This window comes from Bombina bombina, chromosome 3 (genome assembly GCF_027579735.1).
Source record: "Bombina bombina isolate aBomBom1 chromosome 3, aBomBom1.pri, whole genome shotgun sequence".
NCBI classification, from domain to species: Eukaryota; Metazoa; Chordata; class Amphibia; order Anura; family Bombinatoridae; genus Bombina; species Bombina bombina.
In genome coordinates, this window is record NC_069501.1 from 1,044,484,600 (window position 1) to 1,044,511,549 (window position 26,950).

The window sequence follows — 26,950 nt, forward strand, 5'->3', positions numbered from 1 at the left end:
AATGCCCCGCAAAAGGCCCTTTTAAGGGCTATTTGTAATTTAGGGATTTTTATTATTTTGGAGGGCTTTTTTATTTTATTAGGGGGATTAGATTAGGTGTAATTAGTTTAAAAAAACTTGTAATTATTTTATTATTTTCTGTAATTTAGTGTTTTTTTTTCGTAATTTAGTTTATTTAATTTAATTGTATTTAATTGTAGTTAGTTTATGTAATTAATTTAATTATAGTGTAGTGTTCCATGTAATTGTAACTTAGGTTAGGTTTTATTTTACAGATAAATTTGTACTTATTTTAGCTAGGTAGTTATTAAATAGTTAATAACTATTTAATAACTATTGTACCTAGTTAAAATAAATACAAAGTTGCCTGTAAAATAAAAATAAACCCTAAGATGGCTACAATGTAACTATTAGTTATATTGTAGCTAGCTTAGGGTTTATTTTATAGGTAAGTATTTAGTTTTAAATAGGAATAATTTATTTAATTGTAGTTATTTTATTTACATTATTTAAAATTATACAGGGAGTGCAGAATTATTAGGCAAATGAGTATTTTGACCACATCATCCTCTTCATGCATGTTGTCTTACTCCAAGCTGTATAGGCTCGAAAGCCTACTACCAATTAAGCATATTAGGTGATGTGCATCTCTGTAATGAGAAGGGGTGTGGTCTAATGACATCAACACCCTATATCAGGTGTGCATAATTATTAATGTAGCAAAAGACCAAGCAGGACTACAAGGCACTTGTATTAAATCAAGATTAGAGCTTTATTTCTCAAACATTAAAATCCACAAAAACGAGCCTGACAGCTCCTAAGACAAAGTGTCTTACGCGTTTCGGCTTAGAGAATAGCCTTACTCATAGACATATCTGTGACCCGGAGCTACTGGCTTAAATAGCAAGTGCTCAGGGTCACAGATTAGAAGCAGCTGTCAGTATTAAATGATAAGTATCACAATAATGGGCATTGATAGATTGAGTATTTTGACTCCTCTATTAGACAAGTTGATTTAGTTAGTTACACCTGATCAATTGTTACCAATGTATACAAAATGAACTAATACATATAAATTCGTAAAGAAAACATAAACTGAATCTATTACCACATTAAGTTTCACCTAAGAGATGAACTGTATAGGCAACCGTAGTTTCTTTCTAGCCAGGGAAAAATACACTCATATTATCATCTTGTAGGTATAAGCTGTAAAAGACATATACAATGAATTAAAATGAATTAAAACACTTTCTAACAATCAGAGACAGTCAAGGCATAAGGAGCATGTTAACTGTTAACTTGTAACTGGTTGTCCCGGCTAGAGCTAACTATTGGGGATGATTGCTATCTTAAGCTTCAATTGATACCCTAAAACTTTGTTAGCACTTATTATTAATAACCTTAACTAGGCATTACAGGACTCAGTAAACTGCATAATTATTAGGCAACTTCCTTTCCTTTGGCAAAATGGGTCAAAAGAAGGACTTGACAGGCTCAGAAAAGTCAAAAATAGTGAGATATCTTGCAGAGGGATGCAGCACTCTTAAAATTGCAAAGCTTCTGAAGTGTGATCATCGAACAATCAAGCGTTTCATTCAAAATAGTCAACAGGGTCGCAAGAAGCGTGTGGAAAAACCAAGGCGCAAAATAACTGCCCATGAACTGAGAAAAGTCAAGCGTGCAGCTGCCAAGATGCCACTTGCCACCAGTTTGGCCATATTTCAGAGCTGCAACATCACTGGAGTGCCCAAAAGCACAAGGTGTGCAATACTCAGAGACATGGCCAAGGTAAGAAAGGCTGAAAGACGACCACCACTGAACAAGACACACAAGCTGAAACGTCAAGACTGGGCCAAGAAATATCTCAAGACTGATTTTTCTAAGGTTTTATGGACTGATGAAATGAGAGTGAGTCTTGATGGGCCAGATGGATGGGCCCGTGGCTGGATTGGTAAAGGGCAGAGAGCTCCAGTCCGACTCAGATGCCAGCAAGGTGGAGGTGGAGTACTGGTTTGGGCTGGTATCATCAAAGATGAGCTTGTGGGGCCTTTTCGGGTTGAGGATGGAGTCAAGCTCAACTCCCAGTCCTACTGTCAGTTTCTGGAAGACACCTTCTTCAAGCAGTGGTACAGGAAGAAGTCTGCATCCTTCAAGAAAAACATGATTTTCATGCAGGACAATGCTCCATCACACGCGTCCAAGTACTCCACAGCGTGGCTGGCAAGAAAGGGTATAAAAGAAGAAAATCTAATGACATGGCCTCCTTGTTCACCTGATCTGAACCCCATTGAGAACCTGTGGTCCATCATCAAATGTGAGATTTACAAGGAGGGAAAACAGTACACCTCTCTGAACAGTGTCTGGGAGGCTGTGGTTGCTGCTGCACGCAATGTTGATGGTGAACAGATCAAAACACTGACAGAATCCATGGATGGCAGGCTTTTGAGTGTCCTTGCAAAGAAAGGTGGCTGTATTGGTTACTGATTTGTTTTTGTTTTGTTTTTGAATGTCAGAAATGTATATTTGTGAATGTTGAGATGTTATATTGGTTTCACTGGTAAAAATAAATAATTGAAATGGGTATATATTTGTTTTTTGTTAAGTTGCCTAATAATTATGCACAGTAATAGTCACCTGCACACACAGATATCCCCCTAAAATAGCTAAAACTAAAAACAAACTAAAAACTACTTCCAAAAATATTCAGCTTTGATATTAATGAGTTTTTTGGGTTCATTGAGAACATGGTTGTTGTTCAATAATAAAATTAATCCTCAAAAATACAACTTGCCTAATAATTCTGCACTCCCTGTATTTAAATTAGGGGGGGGGTGTTAGGGTTAGGGTTAGACTTAGGGTTAGGTTAATAACTTTATTATAGTGGCGGCGACATTGTGGACGACAGATTAGGGGTTAATAAGTGTAGTTAGGTTGCGGCGACGTTGGGGGGGGCAGATTAGGGGTTAATAAATATAATGTAAGTGTCGGCGATGTTGGGGGCAGCAGATTAGGGGTTCATAAGTATAATGTAGGTGGCAGCGGTGTCCGGAGCGGAAGATTAGGGGTTAATATTATAATGCAGGTGTCGGCGATGTCGGGGGCCGCAGATTAGGGGTTAATAAGTGTAAGATTAGGGGTGTTGAGACTCGGAGTTTATGTTAGGGTGTTAGGTGTAAACATAAAAAGTATTTCCCATAGGAATCAATGGGGCTGCGTTAAGAGCTGAACGCTGCTTTTTTGCAGGTATTAGGTTTTTTTTCAGCCATCTCAGCCCCATTGTTTCCTATGGGGAAATCGTGCATGAGCACGTTTAGCCAGCTCACCGCTACCGTAAGCAGCGCTGGTATTGAGGTGAGATGTGGAGCTAAATTTTGCTCAACGCTCACTTTTCTGAGGCTAACGCCAGCTTGCAGAAAACTCGTAATACCAGCGCTGTCTTAAGTGAGCGGTGAGAAAAAAAGGAGCGTTAGCACGGCACAGCCTTAACGACAAAAACTTGTAATCTAGCCGATTGTTTTTAATGCAGCAAAGGATTCTGGTAAGATATGCAAATGAGGTTTGCAATGACTCCCTTTTTTACTTTTAGCCTGCTTTTTAAGGCAGACTTCCCTTTACTCCATAGCATCGCCGTAGTACACAGCTTTTAAGCATAGCTAAAGTTAGTACAGTGATTCAGACCAATCCCAGGACAGCTGTTTCGTGGTTTTTGCCATTCATCAGCTGGGAGTAGGTTGAATCACTGCTGGGTAAAGTTAATTTTTGGGCAAAATACAACAACAATTAAAATTGTGGGGAGGCGAAAAGTGAGTATAAAATCCTCCACTAAATACAAAATGTAGGGAAAATAGCTCATTGTGTAACCCATTTACAAATCTAGACAAGTCAGAAGACTTGCTTTTCCCACAGAAACTCTCTGAATACATTGTTTCCAATGCAGCAAAGGATTCTGGGTATGATATGCAAATGAGGCTCACAATGACTCACCTTTTTACTTTAATCCTGCTTTTTAAGGCAGACCTCCCTTTACCCCATAGAAGTAACAACTGAAGTCCACAGCACCAATAAATTGAATGAAAAAGGTTTTGTAAGCTTTATAGCATTTATTTGTCCTTTACAGCTTCATACAGCTTAGGCACCCAGCAGCAAATGCAACGTTTCGGGCGTTAACCCTTACTCATGCTAATACAGAACACCTGTAAGCTGCTCCTTAAATACCATATGATTTAACCATTACCTCACCTTGGTACAAAAACACACATTTAAAAACACAGTATACCACCACCTGGTGGTCAAAAACATAATACATATATGTATAGATAAACAAAGTATCATTAAAACCAAACTGCTGTTACTTATATCTTTTGTACACTTTTCATATGATAAATTCATTTATACTGCATTAACTTATATACAGACAACTGAACATAGTCTGCAATATATGGAAGTTTACAAAAAGACTGTCATGTCTATTTCCCTGTTTATACCTCTAGGGGCTAAAGTTTCCAATTTATGTATCCAAAATGATTCTTTCCTCTTAAGCTGTAATTCCCTGTTACCTCCCCTCCTAAGGGGTTCTACGCTGTCTATGATTTGCCACCTAAGCTGGGAGATGTTATGACCAGCTTCAAGAAAGTGACAGGCTACCGGGGCCTTCTTGTCCCCACATCTGATATTTGATCTGTGCTGACTGAGGCGATCACGTATCCTCCTAACTGTCTCACCTAAATAGATTTTAGAGCATGGACATTTTATTAAATATATGACATTTATAGATTCACACGTGAAAAAACCTCTGATTTTAAACTTTCTACCTTTGTGGGGATGCACAAACTCCTTACCCTTAATCACTGAGTTGCAGCTGGCACAATTTAGGCATGGATATGTACCATATGATTTAGCTGATATATATGTTTGAAATTTCATTCTGTTGCCAATATCATTTTTAACTACCAGATCTTTAATATTGGGTACTCTCCTATATGCCATAAGGGGATGATTTTGAAATTGTATTATATCAGTATTGCATTGTTTCAATACATGCCAGTGCTTTTTCAAACTGTGGGCTATTTCAGTGCTGTATGGGTTATACTGTGTGACACACACTAGTCTATCTTGCTTATCTTTAGATTTAATAATTTTATCACAAATACTAGTGGCTTTCTGTCTCTCAGTCTCAACTAACTTAGGTGGATAGCCTCTTTGGACAAACCTCTCAGTCATTTCATTAAGTCTCACTTCCTTTTTAGAACTGTCACTGACTATTTTATGAACTCTCACCATCTGGCTCTTAGGGAGGGAATTTTTGAGGGACTCATGATGGAAACTGTCAAATTTAAGCAGGGAGTTTCTATCAATACTCTTCCTATATAAATCAATATTAATGCTGCCAGTCAAAACATCCTTGTGTACTTCAGTATCCAGGAAAACAATGTTGGTTTCACTAAAGTTTAGCGTAAATTTTAGACCCTGCACTGCACCATTCAATTGGTTGACAAATGCCAATAGGGATCCACTGTCACCCCACCACACGCCAAACATGTCATCTATGAAGTGCCACCAGGCTGCACCATATTGTATAAATAACGCATTTTCATAGACAAATTTGTCCTCAAAGCAACTCATGAACAAGTTGGAGTATGATGGGGCGACATTGGACCCCATGGCTGTCCCTTTAAGTTGCAAATACCAAATTTCTCCAAATAAAAAATAGTTGCAGTATAACACCAGTCTACCAAATCTTCAATAAATTTCAAATGTACATTATTATATACCTTAGTTTTAGCCATAGTGGACATAACTGCCCCAATACCACTTTCGTGCTTGATGGACGTATATAAACTACTTACATCAAGTGAGAAAAGAATATACTTAGTATTATTCAACGGTAGATTTTTCAGTTTCATAATAAAATCACTTGTGTCCTTAATGTATGATGTTGCTTTGATGACCTCTGGCTGAAATTTTTTATCAAGGTATATAGCTATATTGCTTAAGACAGACTGTGTACCTGCCACTATGGGACAACCCGGTGGTTTATGGGGGTCCTGATGAATTTTTGGTACAGTGTATATAATCGGTGTTTTGGGCCATTCAATGTACAAATATAATGCCAGTTTTTAGTCAATAATACCTCTCAATAGGGCTTTGTCAATAATACCCCTTATCTCCTTCTGTATATTTATTAATGGGTTATGTGGGAGTACCAAATATGTGTCTTTGTCATTAAGTTGACAATTGATTTCATTTATATAATAGTCTTTGTCTAAGACAACAATGGCACCCCCCTTGTCTGCACCCCTCACCACAATATCTTTTTTAGCAAGTGCAGAAATGGCCCCACTTTGTGCCTTTGTGACATTATGTTTGAACTTCCATGATTTCTTTTTAACTTGAAGTTCCAATTTTTTTAAATCCTTCTTAACCAACTGCATATATGTCTCTACACTGTGGTGTGAAGCTACTTTTCTTATACAGACCTGCAGCTTTTAAAGTCAGAGTATCAGTACCTATGTTTTCATTAATAACTGGTAAATTGGGTTTGTCATTAAAGAATGCTTTCAACTTTAACGTTCTAAAAAATCTATATAAGTCTTTTTCAATTTCAAAAAAGTCCACATCCTTTGCTGGACAAAATGACAGTCCTTTATCAAGTAATTGGTACTCACTGTCCGTTAAGTTGCTGGATGAGATATTGATTACTGATGACTCCTGTTCTGCTTCTTTGGATTCTTCTCTCTCCTTGGTCGGTTCGGGCGTCCCATTCCGGCGTTTGTGCTTGCGGCCTCCTCTGTGTCTTGCTGTGTACTCGCTGGACCCTAAAAAACTGGATCCTGTAGAGCTGTCGGTGCTACTCGAGCTCCGCTGATCATGTCTGGCTGGTTGTTGTGACGTCTGGGTACGGCCGGCTCTTCTTTGTTGGTTGGTATCCCTCCGCCTCCAGGATCGGTTCTCATTACGCCAACGGTATACGTTCCCCTGGGAATAATCCAGCTTGTCTCGTTGGAAATTCTGTCTCTTGCCATCCTGCAGATCTTTTTTTAAGGTAGCAATTTTATCATCAATATCCTTGATTTTTTTTACTGTAATCATCTGTAGATAATAGTTGTCTCAGTTCGTCCTGCTTAACTTCTACTATGACCTGTTGCCTGTCAATTTCTTTCTGCAGTGTCTCTACTGTAAGAACAATTAGGTCATAGGAGCACTTGTTAAGTATGGCTTCAAACTTTTGACAATATTCAGTGTTATCCTTAAGTAATGTTGGCCGGGTACTCATGCGTAGCCCTCTGGGTATTCTTTTGACTCTATAATATTCTGCTAGAGTTATACTGTGCAGCTCCCAGATCATATTTCTTTTTTTCAATTTTTCATACTCTTGACTGGTATGCTCCACTGGTGCCTCTTTGAGAAAATCCCTGGACCCTCTCACAAGGGTAGTAATGCGGGCAGCATCCATCTCTGTATAAGCAAACATTTGGGTGCCATCTGTTTTAGAATTGAAATCCATATTGTTTTAATATCACCTTCTGGTGTGTGCAGGTCTATCTTGCAGTAGAGCATATATAACAGTTCACATATGACAGACAGCACACACCTGATGCACGTGATGGAGGGCTACTGCAAACGCCACTCTGTAATGAAGTAACAACTGAAGTCCACAGCACCAATAAATTGAAGGAAAAAGGTTTTGTAAGCTTTATAGCATTTATTTGTCCTTTACAGCTTCATACAGCTTAGGCACCCAGCAGCAAATGAAACGTTTTGGGCGTTAACCCTTACTCATGCTAATACAGAACACCGGTAAGCTGCTCCTTAAATACCATATGATTTAACCATTACCTCACCTTGGTACAAAAACACACATTTAAAAACACAGTATACCACCACCTGGTGGTCAAAAACATAATACATATATGTATAGATAAACAAAGTATCATTAAAACCAAACTGCTGTTACTTATATCTTTTGTACGCTTTTCATATGATAAATTCAACCCCTTTACGCCATAGCATAGCTGTATTAAACAGCTTTTAAGCTTAGCTAGGGTTAGTATAGTGATTCAGACTAATCCCAGGACAGCTGTTTCATGGTTTTTGCTACATATTAGCTGGGAGTAGGTTGAATCACTGCTTGGTAAAGTTAATTTCTGGGCAAAATATAACAACAACTAAAATTGTGGGGAGGTGAAAAGTGAGTTTAAAATCCTCCACTAAATATAAAATGTAGGGAAAATAGCTCTTTATGTAACCCATTTACAAATCTAGACAATGTATATATGTGTTTTTGTATGTATAAATATGTCTGTAAATAAATATATACACATATAAATACATATGTATACATACTGTATATAAACATACAGTATATATATATATATATATTTGGGCATGTATATGTATTTGCAGGAAAAGATCTGTAGATACAGAAAAGGGGGTGGAGCGCAACCAGGGGGACACAAACCAATCTAAGTGCAGATTATAAGATGTTCCACTTTATTATTAAAAAAAGTTCAGCAAGATGTACACTTACAAAATTCACCCTCAAATATGTGAGGTATGTTAAAGCACACTCGTTTACAAATGTCCACAGAATAGCAGAGATCCACACTTTGTAATATGTAAAAGTTCCAAGAATCCCTTGTCATGCTATGAGACTACACAATATAAATAGGCCACTAAAGAGTAATTGGGGTTATTTTGATGGTAAGTGCTACATATATATAGCGTCTTTCCCCAATAAATATATGCAAAGGCCAGGGCCGTAGTCACTAAGGGAATATAGTATTACGAGTAAGCAAGGAGGGGGTTATACTGGGGCAGCGGTAGTACTGTGTAAATGCCGGCTACAGATCCACCACTGCACACAGCTCACCTACGTCCTCCGTATACAAAATGGGCGTGGCCTTACGCGTTTCGCTGGGCTCCTCCCAGCTTCGTCAGAGGCAATGCCCATCCTCTATTCCAGCGTCTTTTTATAGAGGAACTGTAATGCAATGCTGTGGATAATAACCAACGGAATCCCCTATAAAAAAAATACGGCTGTATAAAATCTTGCAAATTAAGAGCCCAAGAGTCCATATCAGCACTTAAAAATATATGGTACATGTCACAAGGTAGGTATGTTAAAAAATTGCACAATCATGTTATAGTTTTAAAAGGCAGAAAAATACCAAAAAATACACCAAATATTATACTTAAGAATCGGGGAGCAAATATATCTAGACACATTCTAAAAAGATATAATGTATATATACACATATACCTACATATAAAATAGGCTCTACATACTCAGTTAAAAACATTTAAAACAGGTATAGCCCAAAATTCAAAAACTTCATTAAAAATAATGTGTATCAGAGGTTATATATTTCTTTTCTGTTCCGACACTCATTATTTATATATACACTGTGTGTAGTTTTGCTCACTCATACACTGCTTGATTGGTTCCTCTTTACCTAAAATACATCACTGGTGTGATCTTTAGCTTGCCTTCTCTAGCTACACAGCTGCCAGCTATGTGTCTAGAAAGGCAGCCAAATCTATATCTCGATTAAGACCAAATGGACCCATAGCCCCTAATTTATGGATCCAGTATTTCTCACACTTCCTTAACTCTAGGAGGCGATCCCCTCCTCTTACTTTGTTCCTTACATGTTCTATGGCAATGACAGTTAGCCCTGTGCTATCCTTATTATGGTATTCCAGATAATGGGCCGAGACCCCATGGCTATCCAACCCATTCTCTATATTTCTAAGGTATTCACCAAATCTCATTTTTATTGGGCGTTTCGTACGGCTCACATAAATCTTATCACATGAACACCTTAGAAGATAGACAACAAAACAGGTCTTGCACATCATCAAGTCCTTAATTTTAAAATTGTTATTGTAATCTCTATTTACTGTGACTGCAGGGTGTGTAATCTGTTTATGCATGTTTAGTTTATAATTTATATTTTATATGTTGTGTCGCTTCCTGAATATTGTGTAATAACAATATTATATATAGTTTTTAGGTTTAAGGGGTTTGCCTTGTTGGTTACTGCATGGTTCCCATCTAGACACTCCCTTAATTGGTGTTTGTTAAAGGTATAGCAGCCACAAAAAAGTTTGTAGTGATTATTACTGCTTTTATTACTGCATTTATTATTACATTATTTTATCATTGTATCTGAGCTACATATAAGATCATTGAGAGTATTTGGGGAGAAAAACAAACTTTCTATGAGATAAAAAGAAGTATAATAAGAATATATCCATATACACATATTCCCACACTCTACACCTACTTTTAATTAGATTATATAAAAAAATGGCAACTTCTGATAGTTTTGGTAATTATTTTGACCCTACAACCAGGAGTAGGTTATTGTTAACTACGATAGAGAAAGAGGGGGAATAAAGAGACCCCAAAATTCTCTTTCGTGGGTTGGAAAGATTAAGTAAATCACAGATTAATTGTTGGTATGATCTAATTACATTAGAAAATTTTGAGAAGTATGGGATCATTCCGAAGGGGTTAAAATTACATAAGGCTAAAATTTTTGAGTTCAAGGAAGTTTATATCCATTCTAAGAAGGTATAGAGACAAAGAGGTCCAGAAACTCACTGAGGAAATTAATCAGATTGAAGCAGTTTTAAATGAATATAAGGACGATGTTTTATATATCGAATTAGATAATAGAAATAGATCTTCCCTGAAACAGTTTGAGTTTGAGCTCATTAAAAATAAGAAAAATAAATTATATCATGCCCTATATGGGGGAAAAGATTTGGGGACTCAAAATGAGAGATCTGATTCAGATGGTAGTGGAAAAGAGGTGATGGATGGGGGAGATTAATCAAGTACACCTTTTAACAATAGACGTTTCTAGACGTAAAAAATAGACTTAAAAATAGAAATCAAGGGAGAAACTATCAGAATCAGGATAAGGAGATATCTGGAACAAATAGAGGTCTTAACTATAGAGGGAATGAATGGAAAGATAGCACCCAAAGTGAAAATAGGGAACATTGGAGGAATAGACTTGGGTCTAATAGGAATAACCCAGACTCTTTGGGGGCTAGACCCAAAGAAAAGATTCAGGAGGAAAATAATCCTCACAATAAAAACAAAAAGGTTAATGTAGAGAGCAACAACTATAAAAAGGGGGAGCATGGTCCTATTAATAATAATAAAAAAGATCAGCAAAAAGATATGGGGGGTATTTTCCATTCAGGAGAGAACAAGTGCAGGACCATTTTTTAGACATACACCCCAGAGAACCACCACACGAGGGGAATCGAAATCCAAAAATCCAAAAAGAGGGATGGAATACGAAGAAGGGGATGTAGAGGAGGGGTGGTATGTAGAATCAAAAAAACAAAAAAGGGAGATACAAATCAATATTGAAAGTACACAGACAAAAAATCTTTAACATATCACATAAAACACTAACAACAGAGGAAGAAGGTTTATTAAGGAAAGGCTTATCTTTCTCCCCAGATATGGCCTCTAATGATTTTGAATTATTCATAGACATGAAAAAGCTAGTCAGAAAACTTACTCTTACTAGACATTTTCAGTTGAAATCTAATAATTATATAGATGGACAGGAAGAGGATATTGAAGACAAATCTTTAGTGATTTTAGAAAGTTTGGAGGTAGAAGGGCTAAGTTCTGAGATAATAAATGAGGAAGGAATACTTGACATCTTACACAAACTAGAAAATGAAGCAAAAGTGATACCTATGAATCATTGTTCCTTAAAAAAGAGATGCTCTTTTTACCCTACAAAATCTAAGGGTAATTTTATACCGGTTTTTGAGTCCCTATTGGAAAAACAAATTAGAGACATCTGTACAAAAGAAAAACAAAGAAAACATAGGAGGGGAAACTTATCCAAAGTTGAGCAGCTAGCCCTTAAACAACTCAGTGAAGATATGGATATAACCATCCGTAATGCCGATAAAGGTGGGGGTATCATGATACAGAGTAGGCAGGCATATACTAAGGAAGCTCATTGCCTGCTAGCAGATAAAGAGACCTATTGTATCCTAGGAAAAAATCCCATGAAAGAATTTTTGAGTGAGTATGAAAATCTCATCAGGGATGGTAAAAAGAAAGGAGTGCTAACAAAAACTGAATTTGATTACGTGGTGGTGGAGAACCCTGTCCTTCCGATATTTTATCATCTACCTAAAATTCATAAGGGGCTATTTAACCCTCCAGTTAGACCAATTGTATCGGGGATAGGGGGACTCACCACCAAGTTATCAGAATATGTAGACCTTATGTTGAAACCAATGGTACCGTGTTTAAGGTCTTATGTGAGGGATACAAAACACCTTTTGGACCTATCTATCCCCAATTCATTGGGTATAACAGCAGTTAAGTATTTGTCAGAAAAAAGTGGATATGTAAATGACATCCAAATTAACTTTTTAGAGTTAGTAATTTAATTCATCCTTACCAGGAACTATTTTATGTTTTAAAGCAGGTACTTCCTACAAACAAGGGGAACCACAATGGGGACAACATTTGCCCCCAATTTTGCGAACCTCTATATGGGGTGGTGGGAGGACCTGTTTATATTTAATGGTGAGAACCCGTATATAAACCACATTATCAGATGGCATCGGTACATAGATGTCATTCTGATAGTGTGGCAAGGTACAGTAGGAGAACTGGAAATGTTTGTGGAATATGCAAACAGAAATGTAATGAATCTAAAATTCACCATGGAATGCAGTAAGGAAAGGGTCATGTTTTTGGACCTTGAATTGATACAGGAAGGAGAGAGTGTATATACTAGCCTTTATAGGAAACCAACTGACACCAATGGATATTTACATGCCCAGAGTGGGCATCATGAGAAATGGAAGAAAAATATCCCTTTGGGTCAGTTTCAGAGGGCTAGGTGGAATTGCACAAAAGATGAGGACTTTTTAAGAGGAGCTGAAATAATTAAGAATAGATTTTTAGCAAAAGGATATTCTGGGGCTCTATTGGCAGATATTCAAGGGAGAGTAGAGAATATGGATAGGAACTCTCTGATTAAAGGGAAAGGTGGAGATAAAAAGAATAATCAAGATCAAAGAGTAATGGATAATAGAGAAGAAGGGAGCAAGAAAAGGAAGATACCATTAGTGACTAGGTTTAATAGAGCTTCCAGAGATATAGAAAAAGCAATGAGGAAGCACTGGCCCATCCTAATGCAGGACCCGTTGTTAAGAGAATCAATTAATGGGGGGAAGAAAGGGTGTTTTCAAGAGGAATATGAATTTAAAGAATAAGGTCAGCCCACGTATGCTGAGATCACTGAGCTCAGACACCTGGCTAAAGAAAAACACATATGGCTTTTTTAAATGTGGAAGGAAAAGCTGTAAATGTTGCACTCATATAGATCCACAAAATAAATCATTTGGAATCTCCAGGGGAAATAACAATTTTAAAATTAAGGACTTGATGGCGTGCAAGACCTGTTTTGTTGTCTATCTTCTAAAGTGTTCGTGTGATAAGATTTATGTGGGCCGTACAAAACGCCCAATAAAAACGAGATTTGGTGAACACCTTAGAAATATAGAGAATGGGTTGGATAGTCATGGGGTCTCGGACCATTATCTGGAATATCATAATAAATAAGGATAGCACAGGGCTAACTGTAATTGCCATAGAACATGTAAGGAACAAAGTAAGAGGAGGGGATCGCCTCCTAGAGTTAAGGAGATATAGATTTGGCTGCCTTTCTAGACACATTGCTGGCAGCTGTGTAGCTAGAGAAGGCAATCTAAAGATCACACCAGTGATGTATTTTAGGTAAAGAGGAACCAATCAAGCAGTGTATGAGTGAGCAAAACTACACACAGTGTATATAGAAATAATGAGTGTCGGAACACAAAAGAAATATATAAGCTCTGATACACATTATTTTTAATGAAGTTTTTGAATTTTGGGCTATACCTGTTTTAAATGTTTTTAACTGAGTATGTAGAGCCTATTTTATATGTAGGTATATGTGTATATATACATTATATCTTTTTAGAATGTGTCTAGATATATTTGCTCCCCGATTCTTAAGTATAATATTTGGTGTATTTTTTGGTATTTTTCTGCCTTTTAAAACTATAACACGATTGTGCAATTTTTTAACATACCTATCTTGTGACATGTACCATATATTTTTAAGTGCTGATATGGACTCTTGGGCTCTTAATTTGCAAGATTTTATACAGTCGTATTTTTTTAAAGGGGATTCCGTTGGTTATTATCCACAGCATTGCAGTACGGTTCCTCTATAAAAAGACGCTGGAATAGAGGATGGGCATTGCCTCTGACAAAGCTGGGAGGAGCCCAGCAAAATGCGTAAGGCCACGCCCATTTTGTATACGGAGGACGTAGGTGAGCTGTGTGCAGCGGTGGATCTGTAGCCGGCATTTACACAGTACTACCGCTGCCCCAGTATAACCTCCTCCTTGCTTACTCGTAATACTATATTCCCTTAGTGACTACGCCCCTGGACTTTGCATATATTTATTGGGGAAAGACGCTATATATATGTAGCACTTACCATCAAAATAACCCCAATTACTCTTTAGTGGGCTATTTATATTGTGTAGTCTCATAGCGTGACAAGGGATTCTTGGAACTCTTACATATTACAAAGTGTGGATTTCTGCTATTCTGTGGACATCTGTAAACAAGTGTGCTTTAACATACCTCACATGTCTGAGGGCGAATTTTGTAAGTGTACATCTTGCTGAACTTTTTTTAATAATAAAGTGGAATATCTTATAATCTGCACTTAGATTGGTTTGTGTCCCCCTGGTTGCGCTCCACCCCCTTTTCTGTATCTACAGATCTTTTCCTGCAATCTTTTCACGGAGATCACACCAGAGTATCATACATTTTACCATCGGTCTCTATTTATTGTGACTGCAGGGTGTGTAATCTGTTTATGCATGTTTAGTTTATAATTTATATTTTATATGTTGTGGCGCTACCTGAATATTGTGTAATAACAATATTATATATAGTTTTTATGTATATGTATTTATCTCAATGTTAAAACCCTTTGCCTGCCTTTATTTTTCTAACACCTGAGACCTCATATCTTTTAGCTTTTATACATTTTTTGTGCATTATTTTTTAAAATAATTTTTTTAGTGTTATTATAGGTTATTATGTGAGAACTTTTATATGTATTTTTGATGGGTTTTGTCCAACTTTTTGGTTTTGCAAAACAGTTAATCTCTGAAGTTGCGGTAATCATTCTAGTGTAAGCCACGATTGCGCTCAAGCGATCGCGTTTACTGTCAACTCATAATACCAGCAGTAAGTCCGACGAGCACAAAACCCCTTGATAAACCCCTTAACGTTTGCGCTCCACTCGTAATCTGGCCCTTAATCTGGTATACTCTTGTATAGAGACTATTGACTTGAATAGCTGGAATGACAAAATCAATGTCATACATTTTTAATTAATCAAACAAACATTTAGAAAAATGTGAGTAAATGCTTTATTAATTGTTAATCTTTTAAATTGTATATTGTTTGTTGTCAGTCCTACAATGCAGAGATATTTATAGAACAAAACAGTAATAAGTCAACTTCCTCCCTCAAGCAAACTGCAAGAAGGTGAAATCAGGACAAGAGAGGAATAGGATCTGTATATCTTTGAAAAGAAAGTTATAATCTCTTTTCTTTCTCTTTCAATGATTGGACTAATTGATTAAATGATTGCTCACTGCGCACTTTCTACAAGTCAGGATGGGTTAATGTTCTCCCCTACTAGTAATGACCTGGTTAAATAATGCTCTCCCCCTATCCAACAGGAATGTGTTAACCATTGTTCTTTCCATACCATTTAGGAATGGGTTAATAAACGACTCTTCATGATAGTTAGGTATAGTGGTGATCAGTATAAGGTTCAGCACAACTTTATTTTCTAGGTTATGCTGCTGCATAATTATTTATGCTCATTTTGTGTGTATGTTTGGCAAACAGATCTGAATTTAAATTGGGACTATTTTTGTACACACTCATTTGGGAACAAAAAGTTCTACAGTGAGCAGCACAGATATCTTAAAGGGGTATGAAACCCAAAATTTGTTTTTTTATGATTCAGATAGAGCATGTGATTTTAAACAACTTTCTAGTTTACTTCTATTATCAATTTACTTTCTTCTTTTAGTATATATTGTTGAAAAGCAGGGACATATATGCTTAGGAGCCGGACCATTTCTGGAGCACCATATGGCAGCAGTTTTACAAGAATGTTATCCATTTGCAAGATCACTAAGGGGCCTATTTATTAATGTGCGAGCGGACACGATATTGCGGATCATGTCCGCTGCACATAGATAAATGCCAACAGCATACAATGTCGGCATTTTCATTGTACCAGCAGTACTTGTTAACTGCAGGTGCAACTCCGCCCCCTACAGATTCGCTGCCAATCGGTTGCCAGCAGGAGGTGTCAATTAACCCGATCATATTTTCGGCGATGTCTGTCCGCTGCCTCAGAGCAGATGGACAGGTTATGGAGCAGCGGTCTTTAGACCGCTGTCTCATAACTTGTGTTCCTGGCGAGCCTGAAACATGGGGCTTCAAGCTCCATACAGAGCTTGATAAATATGCCCCTAAATGTCAGCACTGTTTCCTGCCATGTAGTGCGCCAGATGCCTTCCTAGGTATCTCTTCAACACAGACTATCATGGGAACAAAGCAACTATGATAATAGAAGAAAATTGGATACTTTTGTAAAATAGTTTGCTTTGTCTGAATCACAAGAGAACATTTTTGGGTTTCATATCCCTTTAAAGATAAAATTTTGAGAACATTCCATAATACTATAAAAATATAAAATATACATCTAGACCAACAAAAAGGATAGGCTCTACAGAAAGTGCTACTAGAAACCGCACACGTTTTTAGCCGTAACGCAACGTAACTACTGCAGCTTTCAAAAAGTCCTTTTTCAATGGGTCTCCATAGCGCCGATATTACGAGTTTGCCTGTCTGGCCAAAAAGTGAGCGGTACAGCCTATAACTACAAGATCCATACCGTAAACTGAAAGTCAGTAGTTATGGGTTTTTACGCTACAAAGTTGTACCATAAAACTCATAACTAAAGTGTTAAAAAGTACACTAACACCCATAAACTACCTATTAACCACTAAACCGAGGCCTTCCCGCATCGCAAACACTAAAATAAAATTATTAATCCCTAATCTGCCGCTCCAGACATCGCCACCACTATAATAAACATATTAACTCCTAAACGGCCGTACTCCCGCATCACAAACATCAATTAAAAATATTTTTAACCCCTAATGTGCTGTCATTACTGTTATTAACCCCAAATCTGCTGCCTCCAAAATCGCCTCCAACTAACTACACTTATTAACCCCTAATCTGCTGCCCCAATGTCGCTGCCACTATACTAAAGTTATTAACCCCTAAACCTAACCCTAAGTCTAACCCTAACCCTAACGTAACCCTAACACCCACTAACTTTAATATAATTAAAATAAATCTAAATAAAACTTACTATCATTAACTAAATTATTCCTATTTAAAACTAAATACTTACCTGTAAAAAAAACTAAGACCTAGATTTGGAGTTTGGCGTTAGCCGTGAAAACCAGCGTTAGAGGCTCCTAACGCTGGTTTTAGGCTACCGCCGGTATTTGGAGTCACTCAAAATAGGGTCTAACGCTCACTTTTCAGCCGCGACTTTTCCATACCGCAGATCCCCTTACGTCAATTGCGTATCCTATCTTTTCAATGGGATCTTTCTAACTCCGGTATTTAGAGTCGTTTCTGAAGTGAGCGTTAGACATCTAACGACAAAACTCCAGCCGCAGGAAAAAAGTCAGTAGTTAAGAGCTTTCTGGGCTAACGCCGGTTTATAAAGCTCTTAACTACTGTACTCTAAAGTATACTAACACCCATAAACTACCTATGTACCCCTAAACCAAGGTCCCCCCACATCGCCGACACTCGAATAATTTTTTTTAACCCCTAATCTGCCGACCGCCACCTACGTTATCCTTATGTACCCCTAATCTGCTGCCCCTAACACCGCCGACCCCTGTATTATATTTATTAACCCCTAACCTGCCCCCCACAATGTCGCCTCCACCTACCTACACTTATTAACCCCTAATCTGCCGACCGCAAAGTGCCGCCACCTACGTTATCCTTATGTACCCCTAATCTGCTGCCCCTAACACCGCCGACCCCTATATTATATTTATTAACCCCTAATCTGCCCCGCTCAACGTCGCCTCCACCTGCCTACACTTATTAACCCCTAATCTGCTGACCGGACCTGAGCGCTATTATAATAAAGTTATTAACCCCTAATCCGCCTCACTAACCCTATAATAAATAGTATTAACCCCTAATCTGCCCTCCCTAACATCGCTGACACCTAACTTCAATTATTAACCCCTAATCTGCCGACCGGAGCTCACCGCTATTCTAATAAATTTATTAACCCCTAAAGCTAAGTCTAACCCTAACACTAACAATTGTATTTATTTGTAGGAATTGTATTTAATTAATTTATTGATAGTGTAGTGTTAGGTTAATTGTAGGTAATTGTAGGTAGTTTATTTAATTAATTTATTGATAGTATAGTGTTAGGTTTAATTGTAACTTAGGTTAGGATTTCTTTTACAGGTAAATTTGTAATTATTTTAACTATTTTAGCTATTAAATAGTTCTTAACTATTTAATAGCTATTGTACCTGGTTAAAATAAATACAAAGTTACCTTTAAAATAAATATTAATCCTAAAATAGCTATAATATAATTATAATTTATATTGTAGCTATATTAGGATTTATTTTACAGGTAAGTATTTAGCTTTAAATAGGAATAATTTATTTAATAAGAGTTAATTAATTTCGTTAGATTAAAATTATATTTAATTTAGGGGGGTGTTAGTGTTAGGGTTAGACTTAGCTTTAGGGGTTAATACATTTATTAGAATAGCGGCGAGATTGGGTCGGCAGATTAGGGGTTAATAATTGAAGTTAATAAATATAATATAGGGGTCGGCGATGTTAGGGCAGCAGATTAGGGGTACATAAGGATAATGTAAGTAGCGGCGGTTTACGGAGCGGCAGATTAGGGGTTAATAATAATATGCAGGGGTACATAAGCAAACAATGGGGCTGCGTTAGGAGATTAACGCGGCTTTTTGCAGGTGTTAGGTTTTTTTTCAGCTCAAACAGCCCCATTGTTTCCTATGGGAGAATCGTGCACGAGCACGTTTTTGAGGCTGGCCGCTTGCGTAAGCAACTCTGGTATCGAGAGTTGAAGCTGCGTTAAAAATGCTCTACGCTCCTTTTTTGGAGCCTAACGCAGCCTTTATGTGGACTCTCAATACCAGAGTTATTTTGATGGTGCGGCCAGAAAAAAGCCGGCGTTAGTTTTTCGGGTCGTTACCGACAAAACTCCAAATCTAGCCGTAAGCTAGCTAAATATAGCTAATAGTTACATTGTAGCTATCTTAGGTTTTATTTTTATTTCACAGCTAAGTTTGTATTTATTTTAACTAGGTAGAATAGTTAGTAAATAGTTATTAACTATTTACTAGCTACCTAGTTAAAATAAATACAAATTTACCTGTAAAATAAAACCTAACCTGTCTTACACTAACCTCTAACCTTACACTACATTTAAATAAATTACATTAATTAAATACAATTAACCAAATTACAAAAAAACAAACACTAAATTACACAAAATAAAAAAGAAATTATCAAATATTTAAACTAATTACACCTAATCTAATAGCCCTATCAAAATAAAAAAGCCCCCCAAAATAACCCCCCCCCCAGCCTAAACTAAACTGCCAATAGCCCTAAAGAAATCAGCTCTTTTACCTGTAAAAAAAAATACAAACAACCCCCAACAGTAAAACCCACCACCCACACAACCAACCCCACCAAATAAAATCCTATCTAAAAAACCTAAGCTCCCCATAAGGGCATTTGGATGGGCATTGCCCTCAAAAGGGCATTTAGCTCTTTTTCAGTGAAAACGCTAATTTAAAAATAAAACCCACCTAATAAACCCTTTAAAAACCTAACACTAACCCCCGAAGATCCACTTACAGTTTTTGAAGACCGGACATCCATCCTCAACGAAGCCGGGAGAAGTCTTCATCCAAGCAGCAAGAAATGGTCCTCCAGACGGGCAGAAGTCTTCATCCAGATGGCATCTTCTATCTTCATCCTTCTGACGTGGAGCGGCTCCATCTTCAAGACATCCGGCGCGGAGCATCCTCTTCTTTCCACGGCTACTGAAGAATGAAGGTTCCTTAAAGGGGTTAATAAGTGTAGGTAGGTAGCGACGACATTGGTGGTTGCAGATTAGGGGTTAATAAGTGTAGGTAGGTAGCGACGACATTGGGGACGGCAGATTAAGGGTTAATAATTGTAATGTAGGTGGTGACGATGTTAGGGTGGCAGATTAGGGGTTAATAAAAATAGACACTGATATGAAGAAGAGAGAAAGAATTGCATCGGCATAAGATGCAATTCAAAGACCAGGATAAATTGCCAAACACTATATAATAACTAGATTACTACAATTAGTAAAAAAACATGTGCAGTTTATTAGAATGTAAGAAACATATTAAATCAAAACACACTTATAAGGCTTTCAAATAAATAAATGTGCCACAGAAAATGATGTGTTACAAAGCATACCAAACCCCCACATAAATACACAAGGGACAGACAGACAATACACATGGGCCCCACTTATACCACTGAACTAAACCTAAGCCGGCAAATAAAAGTTCATAATAAACAACTAGATCCAGAAGTGAGTGAGATGAAAAAATAATAATGACATGGCAGCAAGCCAAAATAGGAGATGAATGGTTAAAGATGATAGCTGATGCTATAAATGAAAAATGTTCATAGATGAATGAATGAGGAGATGGTTAATGAAAGTAATGTATTCCAAAGCTTAGGTGAAGTTGTGGGGTAAAGTACACAAGCAGAGCAATTGCCAAATTGTCACAAGTATATGGGTGGAGAGGTGTGGCGGATGTAACTAAATAGCAGTTCAAATATATGTTCCAGCTGGGGGCGAGTACATGGTCAGATGGATAATGCACACAGACGGCAGTAGTATAGTACTTCAAGCCCCTAATATCGATCACTCATGCGATCCTTCCTTTCATACTTACGACCGCACCTCACCAACATCCACCAGGTCTCTGATCGACAGAGGCAGTAAAACAGGCTTGCTATGATAAATTGCTTCTGCATACAAGTAGAGGGGTATCCCACGGTAAACACACGCTGCTCTCTCTTCTTCATATCAGTGTCTAATTCTACTTACCAGGTTCCTGACACTTTTTCATTATTGTATATAATTTTGGTACCACCTCTTCATTTTTGTGTTTGGTTTGTTAATAAAAATAGGTAGGTGGCGGCGATGTCGGGGGCAGCAGATTATGGGTTAATAAGTGCAATGTAGCTGTTGGCGATGTCGGGGGCAGCAGATTAGGGGTGTTTAGACTCTGGGTTTATGTTAGGGTGTTAGGTGTAAACATAAATTTTCTTTACCCATAGGAATCAATGGGGCTGCGTTACGGAGCTTTACGCTCCTTTATTGCAGTTGTTAGGCTTTTTCTAGCAGGCTCTCCCCATTGATGTCTATGGGGAAATCGTGCACGAGCACGTAAAACCAGCTCAAAGCAGCGCTGGTATTTAGGTGCGGTATGGAGCTCAAAAGGGAGGTGAGCGGTGACAATAACTTGCAAGTTAGCACCGAGCCACTCATAACGCAAAACTCGTAACCTAGCCGTTTGATAGAAAAAAATCAATTTGCTGCAAAACCCAAACAGTGACTTATTTGTGTTCTTCACACTGTATTAAAACGTCATACTATAGAAAGATTTATGTTCTCTTGGATTTCAAATAAATTACATTTTTAAGACTATAAGATCTAACTGTTCAATTTAAACAGAATATGGACATAGTTTCTTTCTCCTAGATTACGTCAGTTCTTCATACAGAGTGAAAGGTCTAGCCTAGATAAAACAGAGATCAATTCACTAAAGGTCAGCAAATCATTTAATAAAAACACAACCCCTTTTCTTTTCTATTGATATATGCTAAGTTATTCAAAATGTAAATACCGGTATTCAAAAATAAAGCGCAAAGGATACTGGATAAAAAATAAGTTCATAACATTTGAGCCTCTAGATCTGAGATTCTACAACCATTCACACTCAACTTTTTTATTTTATTTTTTATTTAAAAGGTTTTTATTAAGGTTGTAGAAAACAATAACAGCAATAAAAGGTACAATGAACAATATAGTAGACATATCTTAAGTTATATTGGCAATGACCCTTAGACCTGAAATAAAACATAATGATACTGCAAAGTTAACAGAATATAGAAAAACAAGTCGTCTCAATTACGAAAGGTTTGTACCCTACTGAGTGAATGGAACCTCTTTTTTAATTTATATAAGGGATGATTGCATCTCAATTGCTGAAACAGGCCACTCTTGGACCTATGCAAACTGAAAAACTTGAAGAGGTACCCTAATGGTCAACACGGTCACTCTTGGACCTGAGAAAATATATATGGAAAATATATATATGGCTGATTATCTAATTCCTTGTACATTTTATCATATCATCCTCATCTGTGTTTGTGGCAAACAAAACTTGTTTGGATCCCTGTAAATCTCTATAAGGGTGCAGTGGTGTACAGTAGATACGCTTGTCCCACATAAGCTGGTCTCATCGGACATCCTTCAACAAGTTGTTTCAGAGAAAGCAAACAAGTCTTTTTGTATATATGTATCTATCCCTTTGCTATGCAAAATAAATCTGCATGATGCCTTGGCATGATAATCCATCATCCTGAAATACATTAACTGCTCAATTCTGCAGACTTAAAAGCTTTATTTTTGCTAGACAGTGGCATTAAATGGTTTGCATCTGCCATGATAAACAGAGGATACAGGTCCAGCCCTCTTATCGACAAGCTTCTATTGTTTTAGGACCAGTTAGCTTTGATCACAGAGGAAAACAGATGGCTGAAAAGCAATTAAATACAAAATCTGTTGTATCACTGCCTGGAATAATAATGTCCATGTGTGATCAAACTTTATAATGCAGAGGCGTTTTGAATCTCCATAACTAATATTTACAGAAGGTTAAATATTACTTTTAACTTCAGTGCTACAGAATTATGTACAATACTGAAGGGATAGAAATGCACAAGATAGCTAATCCCTTTATTACCCATTCCCCAGTTTTGCATAACCAACACTGTTATATTAATATAATTTGTACCTCTGTGATTACCTTGTAAGTCTCTGCAGACTGCCCCCTTATTTCAGTTCTTTTGACAGACTTGTATTTTAACCAATCAGTGCTGACTCCTAGGTAACTCCATGGTTGTGAGCACAATGCTATCTATATGGCACACATGAACTAATGCCCTCCTGTTGTGAAAGACTGTCAAAATGCAATATATGAGCCTACCTAGGTTTAGATTTCAACTAAAAATACCAAGAGAACAAAGCAAATTTGATGATAAAAGTAAATTGAAAAGTTTAAAATTACTGAATCATGAAAGTTTAATTTTGACTAGACTGTCCCTTTAATAACATTTATGAAACAACAGCATTTCCACATGACCTGGTGAAGACATGTTCCTAGCCAGCAAACAGTATTTCTGTCACTGCAATTATAAATATTGAAAGAATACCTTCATCCTCTTTTTAACCCACAGTCCAATGGCAGTTTCATTGTTTTAAAAATTATTTATCTTTAGATAAGCTAATTAAAGATAACATGCCTAAAAGATTGAGGGATGAACCATTGAACCCATCCTAGGCTGCAACTAAATATTTGAGGGGCCTGTAAGTTCTTTGAATAAAGGGACTCCTGATTGATTAACAACAATTCAGTAAAATTATCAGAATGAAGTTTCAAGTTAAGTTTAAGACAGGTTATGTAAAGTGTTCATCTTGTGCACAGTAAGTAATTTAAGAGGACATTAAACACTAAGGACCAGATTACGAGTGCCGAGCTATCATTTGCACGCAAGCGAAATCGGGTTTTCACATTTGTTTGAGAAAAGTTAAATTGCAGTCGTATTACAAGTTAAAAGTAAATGCAAACATGTGAGCACAATCACGATTTATGCTAGAATTATTACCATTACCTCAGAGCTCTGGTTAACTGTTTAGCAAAACTAAAAAGTCTCTCAAAACACATCAAACATACTTTACCCAGTACAGTTACACTCAGAATAACACCATCTAATAAAAAATATTTTAAAAAAACATTATACAAAAGTTATAAACACTCAAAGAAAAAAAAAAAGGCAGACAAAGGGTTTTAGCATAGACAAACACACATATACATGTCTAAAAATCTAACGGCTAGATTACAAGTCTTGCGTTAGTCTTAAAAAGTAGCATTAAGGGGTCCTAACGCTGCTTTTTAATGCCCGCTGGTATTACGAGTCAGGCAGGAAAGGGTCTACCGCTCACTTTTTTTCCGCGATTTTAGCTTACTGCAAATCCCCTTACGTCAATTGCGTATCCTATCTTTTTAATGGTATTACAATCGCCTGAAAAAGTGAGCGGTAGACCCTCTCCTGGCAAGACGCCTACCGTATTTAAAAGTCAGTAGTTAAGAGTTTTATGGGCTAACGCCGGAACATAAAACTCTTAACTAAAGTGCTAAAAGTACACTAACACCCATAAACTACCTATTAACCCCTAAACCGAGGCCCCCCCCCCACATCGGAAAAACTTAAATAAAATGTTTAACCCCTAATCTGCCGACCGGATATCGCCACCACTTTAATAAATATATTAACCCCTAAACCGCCGCACTCCCACCTCGCAAACACTAGTTACATTTTATTAACCCCTAATCTGCCATCCCTAACATCGCCGACACCTACCTACATTTATTAGCCCCTAATCTTCCGACCCCAACGTTGCCGCTACTATATTAAATTTATTAACCCCTAAACCTAAATCTAACCCTAAGTCTAACCCCCCTAACTTAAATATCATTTAAATTAAACGAAATAAATTTAACATATTTAAATAAATTAATCCTATTTAAAACTAAATACTTACCGATAAAATAAACCCTAAGCTAGCTACAATATAACTAATAGTTACATTGTAGCTAGCTTAGGATTTATATTTATTTTACAGGAAACTTTGTATTTATTTTAACTAGGTACAAAAGTTATTAAATAGTTATTAACTATTTAATAACTACCTAGCTAAAATAAGTACAAAATGACCTGTAAAATAAACCCTAACCTAATTTACAATTACACCTAACACTACACTATCATTAAAATAATTACCTAAACTACCTACAATTAATTACATTTAAATTAAATAAACTAAATTACGGGAAAAAAACACTAAATTACAGAATTTTTTTTTTTACAGATATTTTAAACTAATTACACCTAATCTAATCGCCCTAATAAAATATAAAAGCCCCCAAAATAATAAAATTCCCTACCCTATACTAAATTACAAATAGCCCTTAAAAGGGCCTTCTTGCGCGGTATTGCCCAAAAGTATATACAAGAATAGGGGAGTCAGGCTGTAGAAATACACCGGGTATAGTACCATAATTAACCTGGTTTAAACCTCATATACAGGATTAGAATGCAGACCCTTTAAATATTATAACACTATTAATCAAAGAGAGAAATGTGTAGTCTCAAAAATAAATAACTACACGAAAGACAGGGATTTCAGCATCCAATTTTTATTTTTGGGTCATAATGCCCAACTAAACATAAATATCTAGAAAAATTCAACAGTGCAGTATTGTTCCTACAAACATGTGACAGGTTAGCAACCAAATAAATAAATAAATAGCCTATAGCTATGCACAGGAGCTGTATCAAAATAGTACATAGGATGCGTATGCTTGGTATCTTGAAACTGAAGTCTGAGACCTTTGCCTATTTATGTACAAAATAACCTATACCGCAAACAACACCTCCACCAGAGGTTGGCATGCAATGAATTGCACAAATCAGCCAACTTAGTATACCATGAGGATCTATGTTTGTGTGACACACCTCTATATTGAGTGAATAGAACACAGTAAATGTCATAGAATTTGCAAATTCAGATAATTCAACTAAAATTGCATATAGGTCGTAACAAAATAAATACATAAATAGAGCATGCTCTAAGAGGTAGGTTTGGACCGGAAGGTAAAAACAACATAATTTCAGAGGGCACCACTATTAATCATAGTATCTGGTGTCATGAAAAATAATAATTAGGATCTATGGCCTAGATTTAGATTTGGGCGGTAGCCGTCAAAACCAGCGTTAGAGGCTCCTAACGCTGGTTTTTACCGCCCGCTGGTATTTGGAGTCAGTCAGGAAAGGGTCTAACGCTCACTTTCCAGCTGCGACTTTTCCATACCGCAGATCCCCCTACGCCATTTGCGTATCCTATCTTTTCAATGGGATCTTTCTAACACCGGTATTTAGAGTCGTAGCTGAAGTGAGCGTTAGAAATCTAACGACAAAACTCCAGCCGCAGAAAAAAGTCAGTAGTTAAGAGCTTTCTGGGCTAACGCCGGTTTATAAACCTCTTAACTACTGTGCTCTAAAGTACACTAACACCCATAAACTACCTATGTACCCCTAAACCGAGGTTCCCCCACATCGCCGCCACTATATAAAAATTTTTTAACCCCTAATCTGCCGCTCCGTACACCGCGGCCACCTACGTTATCCCTATGTACCCCTAATCTGCTGCCCCTAACACCGCCGACCCCTATATTATATTTATTAACCCCTAATATCCCGTCCCCAGCGTCGCCTCCACCTACCTACAATAATTAACCCCTAATCTGCCGACCGGAGCTCGCGCTACTATAATAAATGTATTAACCCCTAATCCGCCTCACTC